General features: G+C 41.8%; 1 protein-coding gene across 1 annotated transcript in view; it reads right to left on the reverse strand.

Moving 5' to 3' along the window:
- The window catches only part of tab2 (TGF-beta activated kinase 1 (MAP3K7) binding protein 2), a gene marked incomplete at its 3' end in the record, with an annotated part of 42,806 nt that extends 41,252 nt beyond the window's left edge, over window positions 1–1,554 (reverse strand). The window contains exon 1 of the mRNA XM_084001129.1: window positions 1,160–1,554. The remainder of the gene's footprint in view (window positions 1–1,159) is intronic.
- Between the last annotated feature and the right edge of the window lie 5,912 nt (window positions 1,555–7,466).

A 7,466-nucleotide genomic window follows, 5' to 3' on the forward strand; every position in this document is an offset into this window, starting at 1 on the left:
TCACTCCATCAAGAATACACACAAACGTTGGTGTCATCTTGGCTGACAAAAGGCTCAGGAGCATCCCGACCTCTATCAGACTGACTCACAACTGATCCATGGGGGACAACGTCAGCAACATGTAGTCACCACAAACAGGTGAAGTGACACCATTAACACTCAGTTACTGAACAAGACACACACACACCAGTCAGTATACTGAAACCTAAATGTTTTTTAAGTTGGTACACACCTGTATCACATAAACTATAATTAGATAGTTTTGTTGCAGTGTGTATACTCTATACCTGTGTATCACATGCTACACCACTGACACACAATGTGTTGAATCCCATGTTTTCCCTTTTAGTCCACAACTTGCCTGCAGTTGTGCAATAGTAAAAAACAAAGTGGATGTTTATACCCTGGACCTTTCTATGAGCATTATCTCACTATGAAAAGGACGAGACCAAAGCACTAAACTGGCTGTGCAGCTACGACACCACTTATACCAAAGTTTCCATGTTACACAAAGTAGTCCCAGAGTTGTGGCAACAAATAAATAATAATAATAATTGATTGAAGGGGGGGAGTGGGTGGGTGGGTAACAACTTTTATTTTGAGTCGTGTTAGAAATAACACGCTGTATGTGTGTGTGACGTTAAGAGGAGCTACAGTTTTATGATTTACCGTTTCCATCCTCTCCGTCTTGCCCTGCGACGTTTCACCCGAGGAGGACTCAATGGAAAAACTAGCCCAACATGGACTACACAACATGTAACGTCAGTCACTGTTATGCCAAATTAAAAAGGCACAAAAAGTGTGTATTTAACGGGGATAAAAGTTATGGAGACTTCGGGGTGGTGGGGGTGGGGTGGGTAACAGATATGTTTTAAAACTTTAAACCAGTGGTCATAGGCTCCAAACAGCCCAGGTTAGCTCCCTCTGCTAGCTGCTGCTGCTGCTGCTGCTGCTGCTGCTGCTTCACCACAGACAAAAACTTTTTTCCACTTGTGAAAACTTCTTCTGTGAAACAGCGTGGGGCCGCTCCGCTCTCCACGGCGCTTATCGCACACACACACACCGCTGAAATGCTCCTACACTTTCACAGCACCGTTATTATTTTTTAAAAAGGTGGTTTCTTGCTCCTGGGACGGTTGCTGGCTGACAAAAAGCCTACCTTAATGTACCTTGCTGCTGCTGCTGCTGCTGCTGCTTTCCCCGTCTCGGGCTGCTGCTGCTGCTGCTGCTGCTGCCGACGCCGCTGCCGCCGCTCCCCGGGCCGCCTTCAACACCCGAGACCGCCACCGGAGCTCCGGAGGGCCGCGGAGCTGGGAGAGGAGAAGCCGAGAGGGGTCCAGCGACTACCAGGGAGACGAAGAGCCAACTGCACCGAGGCCCCGGGCCTTGTGTGTCCTCGAAATATAAAAGTTGGAGGAGGGATACCGAGCCTCAGGCCTCCGCCGTTGGACAGAGACTCGGGAATACCTTTTTGACAGCTCCTCTTCTTGAGCCCCCCCCCTCCCCTCGACAGCACTTCACTTTTCTCTTTTTCCTCACTTCCAGCAGATACGAATCAAAATACTGTCACAGAATATGGCGGCTGCAGAAGCAGGCTACTATCGCGAGACTCGTCTTTCTCTTTTTTTTTTCTTTTTCCCAAAGTTGTACAGAGAGAGAGAGAGAGAGAGAGAGAGAGAGAGAGAGAGAGAGAGAGAGAGAGAGAGAGAGAGAGAGAGAGAGAGAGAGAGAGAGAGAAGTTGTGACTGCTAATAAGCTGATCTGTGTAAGTACCGAGAGCTTTGCAAATCAATGTTAAATAATTGAGTGTAAATTCTACAGGAATACATGTACTGTAAATATAGATATATAACAATGTATGAATGATTAAAACATGAATTGCTCTTTTTTTTGCACCGAAAAAGCACCGGTGCTGTTTCTTTAAATGAAATAACAGGGAGATAAAACATTAGAAATAAGTCCCTGGAAATAAATAAATATCATACCACAAGTATGAGGAAGGATTTATTTATCTGTTTACTTATTTTTGTTGACTCACAATATAGTTGTATTTACATTCATATATGTATTTATTTATCTATTTATATTCATTTTTACAGTACGTATGTTTATTTTCTGGATTCCAGTTCTGGTCAGAATCATATACAGATTCAACAGTGAGACATTGGTGTCAAAAAGTACATTGACCTGCATCTTACCTTCAAGCATAGGAAGGTTAGAGGTTAGAGGTCAGAGGTCAGGTACAGAATAATACCCCTCATGCTGGGTATTTATTGCATTGCTAATAGACACATCACTTCGACTCATATATATATTATGTCTTCTCATTAAATGATTGTGACAATGTGATTTATTCTTGATAGATAAAGTGTGTATTTTCTCAAACTTCTTCACCTGGTCAGAGGTGATTATTGATGTGTATAAACAGGAATAAAGAGAGGAACAAACTTATTCCAACGTTATGGGTAACAATGTAGGCCTATATATCATGTACTTAATTTAACACAGTGACCTGTGACACAGCTATTTTTCACCCAAAACCACAAATAAAACTAATATAAATTTTTCTCATGTACACTGACTATCAACATGTTTTCTACTCCAGAGGAACTTAGCAGGACTTTTCAATATGGTTGCATACAAACCACTTCTTACACTATAATATGCAATATGAAAATCCATTCTTTTTTACGATTCATTTTTCATTAACTGTAAAATGCACTTTTTGGTGGAGCCAAACAATCCTCTCTCTGCATGAGCCGACTAAAGAAATTGTTTTTGGTTGTTCCTTATGGTATTCTGTCCATTGAAAGGCCTGACACATCTATTTTAGCTCTGTTTGCCCTTTGAGTTGTGTTTGGTTCACACCTTCACAGACCAGCCAGCATGGGCTATGTCTTATCCAAATATGTACACGTCTCCACCCAAAAACGAAACAACATATTATAAAGCTACAGCTCTATCCAACAAACCAGTGCACAGTTTGTCCCTCTGTTGTTGCCCTGATTCGTCAGAAAGCTCTAGAAGAAAGCTAGCGAATGAACACTCCTTGTGCATTCGAAATGCATATTGGGCTTTTACTAAGGATTTATAAGATAGAGTATAACTTACATGATGTCACTGAGTGAAAGCTGTATCATTAAACAATGAAAGATGAATGAGAAACTGATAAAGCACTGTTAATTTAATTAGAATTAAGAAATTGCTCATTGACGTTGAATTGTTTGCTTCGTAGGAGCAGCTAAGAAACGCTACAGTCCACTTTCCACTGTCAATGTTGCACCCTCTTTCTAAATGAGACGCTTTTTTTTTTTTTTGCTTTCTGGTGGACACCATAAACAGGTGTCCCATTTAATTCTTTTATGGCATAATTGATGTGGATCACTTCTTCTGCTGCTGCTTCTTGCTCCATGAACCCACACATGAGGGATGAGTGAGAAAACAGATGCTTGTGGGAACCCTCATGAAAAAGGATGCCGCATTTGTTCTTCAGTGAACTGGGTGGAAACATATGGCGTCTCGTGTGTCGATATAATGCAGTGACTCACATGCTCACACACACACACAAACTGCTATCTCACACAGACTATGAGTGACTCTGGGTTTGATGCCCGAGGAGCTGCGATCCCCTTCAGTGCAAGCAGTGAGCTGACAGCACAGTGCAGCCTCTTATTCTCCCTGACCAGTCTTCTCATTCAGCATTCATCACTTCACACAATGCCTTTACACACTCTGCGATGTGCCCAGCGACAAGGGGGTGGGTGGGTGGATGCTGTGTGGAGGGGGTTCATGTGTCAAGCCAGTGATTCAGCAAAACTGGAAAAAAAAAAAACACAACAACAAAAGCAACAGAATCTAAATTCCCAATGAAACTCCAAAGTGTTAACCACGTGAATGTGCTTCTTTGTGGTTCTTCTCCTGTTTTGCTCTCATTTCACAAACTGCCAAACAAGTGGAACTGGACTGTGCACGTCCCGAAATTACAGCACCCTCTCTCCACAACCCAACCACCCAACCACCCACACACACACATGCACACACACTCCACCAGCTCCAACTCCCAGTGTGCATGCTACACTGACACAGATTACACAAATTGCAACAGCGTGGTCCATCTAAATCTTGGTTGTTGTTGTTGTTTTTTTAACTTGGGCACACAACATCAGCCAGAGGAATCAGACGCACAAAAACCTGCTGTTGCATTCGGCTGCTGTAATCGGCCACACTCCTCACACAGGCTTTTTTGGAGGAACAAGGTCGGCCACCCACATTCTTGGCATGGAAAGAGGCCCATTTCTCACGGTCTGAGGACAGCTTGTCAAGGGTCAGCAGTTTAGATTTAGCTCAGCAGTGGGTCTCAAGTCATTATTCCCCTCTTAAGCAAAGTCCTGCAATGCCTCTCCACCGGTGGAGCAGGTTACACAGCCGCTCCAGTGCCAACAATCTGTTATTTGGGATGAGGGAACACAGAGAGCAGGAAGTTGATCTGTTCTCACACTCTCAAAAAATGATGATATAGAACACATTCACACTTTTATTACTGGGACCAAACCCTGATCAACAGGACAAACTCAAAACTTGGGGTTTACATCTTGAACTGTGGTCAAATCCTGTGATCCAAAAATCTGTGATGTTTGCAGACAAAATCATCAAACATTATGCATGAAAGACAAAGACTGCCCTGCAGAAATGAAAGAAAGAAAAAAACAAAACACTGTTGCTTGAGAGTAAAATTACTTAATACTTGTGAAATGACCCATACAAACAGCAAGATAATTGTTACTTGACAAGAATTTTATGTTGGTCCAGCCTAGAAATAAATTGACTGGCCAATTTTAAAGGTTGGAAATAGGTATAAAATACTGGTTTCTAGATCATATTACTGATAAATTATATTAGGTAATTATAGCTGCTGCGCAGCGATGGGTCGGGTCCGGGCTACTTTTGGGCAAATTTATGCAATTCTGAGCAACAAACAGGAGAATAGGAAGACAAGACAGTTGACCTTATAATGTTCAATTGGCACCAGTCGAGGATTGAACCCACAACCTCGGGAACCAAAGACCGGTGTCTATCGCACTGAGCTAATTGACAAGTGGCATTCAACAGTGGCTTCACAAATTGACTAAGCCATTCACTGTCGTGTAGGCAGATTTGAAACCACAGTAAAAAGAAAAATCAGTTTTTGAGGTAAAATAATGATATGTATTTGTCAAACATCTACTATGAATCTAAGATGTTAGGAGCCTTCGCACATGGTCCAGTCCAAGCTATTTGGATTTTTAAATTTAGAGGATTGCTGTGATGCCACCATTAGGACAATTGTCTTGTGTTTCGTGTTGAGGACAACTGACATTTTGATTTGTCATCATCATCATCATCATCGCCCTTGCTGGGTCTCGAACCCACAGCCTCTGACACCAAGAACCAGCTCCTAACTCGCTGAGCTAATTGGCTGGTAGTGAGACCTGCTGTGTAGCTTCATTTATCCACTCAGGTGAGTCAGTGCCCGGGCAGCTGTTGTCAAGGCAGATTTTGAAAAGTCAGAAAATCTATTATCTAAACAAAAATCTGTTAATACATAAATTGCATTTAGACAGCAAAACAGCTTGAGGACAACTGACATTTTGTCAAGTCATCATCATCATCACCCTTGCTGGGTCTCGAACTCACAATCTCTGACACCAAGAACCAGCTCCTAACTCGCTGAGCTAATTAGCTGGTAGTGAGACCTGCTGTGTAGCTTAATTTATCCACTCAGGTGAGCCAGTGCCCGGGCAGCTGTTGTGATGAAATGGTCAAAATGTCAATAATTCAGTCATCTAAACAAAAATCTGATAATACATAAATTGCATCTTGACAGCATGGAAATGTTGGTGATTTGTTTTTAATGATAAGTGTCTTGCTTCATAAGAGAAAATATGATGTTTATAAATTCCACTCTCACATTGACTGCAGTTGTTCCCATGAGAGCAGAATTCAAAATGTTCTCAAAAATTCAGTTTTTGAGATAAAATTCTGATATTTGCCAAACTTCATCAACCATGACTCCAGAATATTGTCATTTTTTTTCAGGAAGATTGAAAATGTATTTATCAAGAATTTGATGGTATATGTTTACGGTACTGTTTACAGTCAAACGTTTTCATGCACTGTAGGCTCAATTTTTGCTTAATCAAAAATCCGAGAAACAAGTTTTGTGGAGGACGGTCTGGAGATGCTCTGTAGCAAGTTTGGTGTCAATTGAGCAAAAATTGTGGGAGGAGATACATTTTAAAAGTTTTACAGTTATTGAAAAAAACAGAGTGATGGACTTCATAATTTGTAATAAGTTTAAGTGGACAAAAGTTTCAGCAGTATTGAGGCTACATTGTGGTGAAGTTTCAACACTGTAGCATCAACCGTTGGTTTGGTAGGAATTTTTAAAGTTTTTAAATTTAAACGCTTATTGTGCCCCCCCTAGGAGGGGGGGGCACATGTCCTTGGAGTTGAGTGAATCTGGCATGGGACTGAACCTTTGTGCAAAGTTTGGTGAGTTTTCGCCCATGGGAAGTATGACTTCCTTGGAAGAAGAAAGAAAGAAAGAAAGAAAGAAAGAAAGAAGAAGAAGAAGAATTCCTAGGAATACAATAGTGTCCTGTCAGCTGCGCTGCCCGGACCCTAATAAGTCGCTTTACTAGTAAACTACAAAACTTTATGAATTCCTAACAAAGCGATCAGTTTATGAGTACCCTTTACCTGATCTACTCCACAATGTAACAGAGTTCTGACTTTCCATCCTAAAGGGTAACATCTGCACAATGAATCCAATAATATTTCACTCTTCTTATTAAATCTGAAAAGAATGGAAGCACAGAGACAATTGCATTTAATAAATCAGGTTTTATAAATTGAAACTTCCTTCACTTGTCATTTCGCATGATTTTCGTACGGTCACCTGATTACAGATGAATTGGAGGTGGATGTTGTAAGTGTGGGCAGGCTTAGAGACATTGGCTAAATGAGGCAGCGTTCAACAACATGAGTGCTGTCGACCTCCTGCAGCAGCACTGACTGAATGAAACAGCTGCACAGGTGTACTGTGCACAGAGACTTTGTGGGTGTGTTAGTGCATGACACGGACGCTCATGCAGTTCTCCATGAACACCTTCACATGGATGAAGTTGGTGAGAGAAATCTAACATGTGATTAATTTGGAAGCAATTCACGATATGCATGATCAAAATCAAGGACGGCATGGTGGTGCAGTGGTTAGCACTGTTATGGGTTTGATTCTGAGGCCTGGGTCTTGTGTCTGTAGAGTTTGCATCTCTCAGTGTCTGCGTGGGTTCTCTCCAGGTTCTCCAGCTTCCTTCCACAGTCCAAAGACACACACACACACACACACACACACACACACACACACACACACACACACACCAGGTTGACTGGCAGCTCTATTGCCTGTTGACATGAATATGAGTGTG

Source organism: Trachurus trachurus (genome assembly GCF_905171665.1).
Source record: "Trachurus trachurus genome assembly, chromosome: 24".
In the NCBI taxonomy this organism is placed as follows: Eukaryota; Metazoa; Chordata; class Actinopteri; order Carangiformes; family Carangidae; genus Trachurus; species Trachurus trachurus.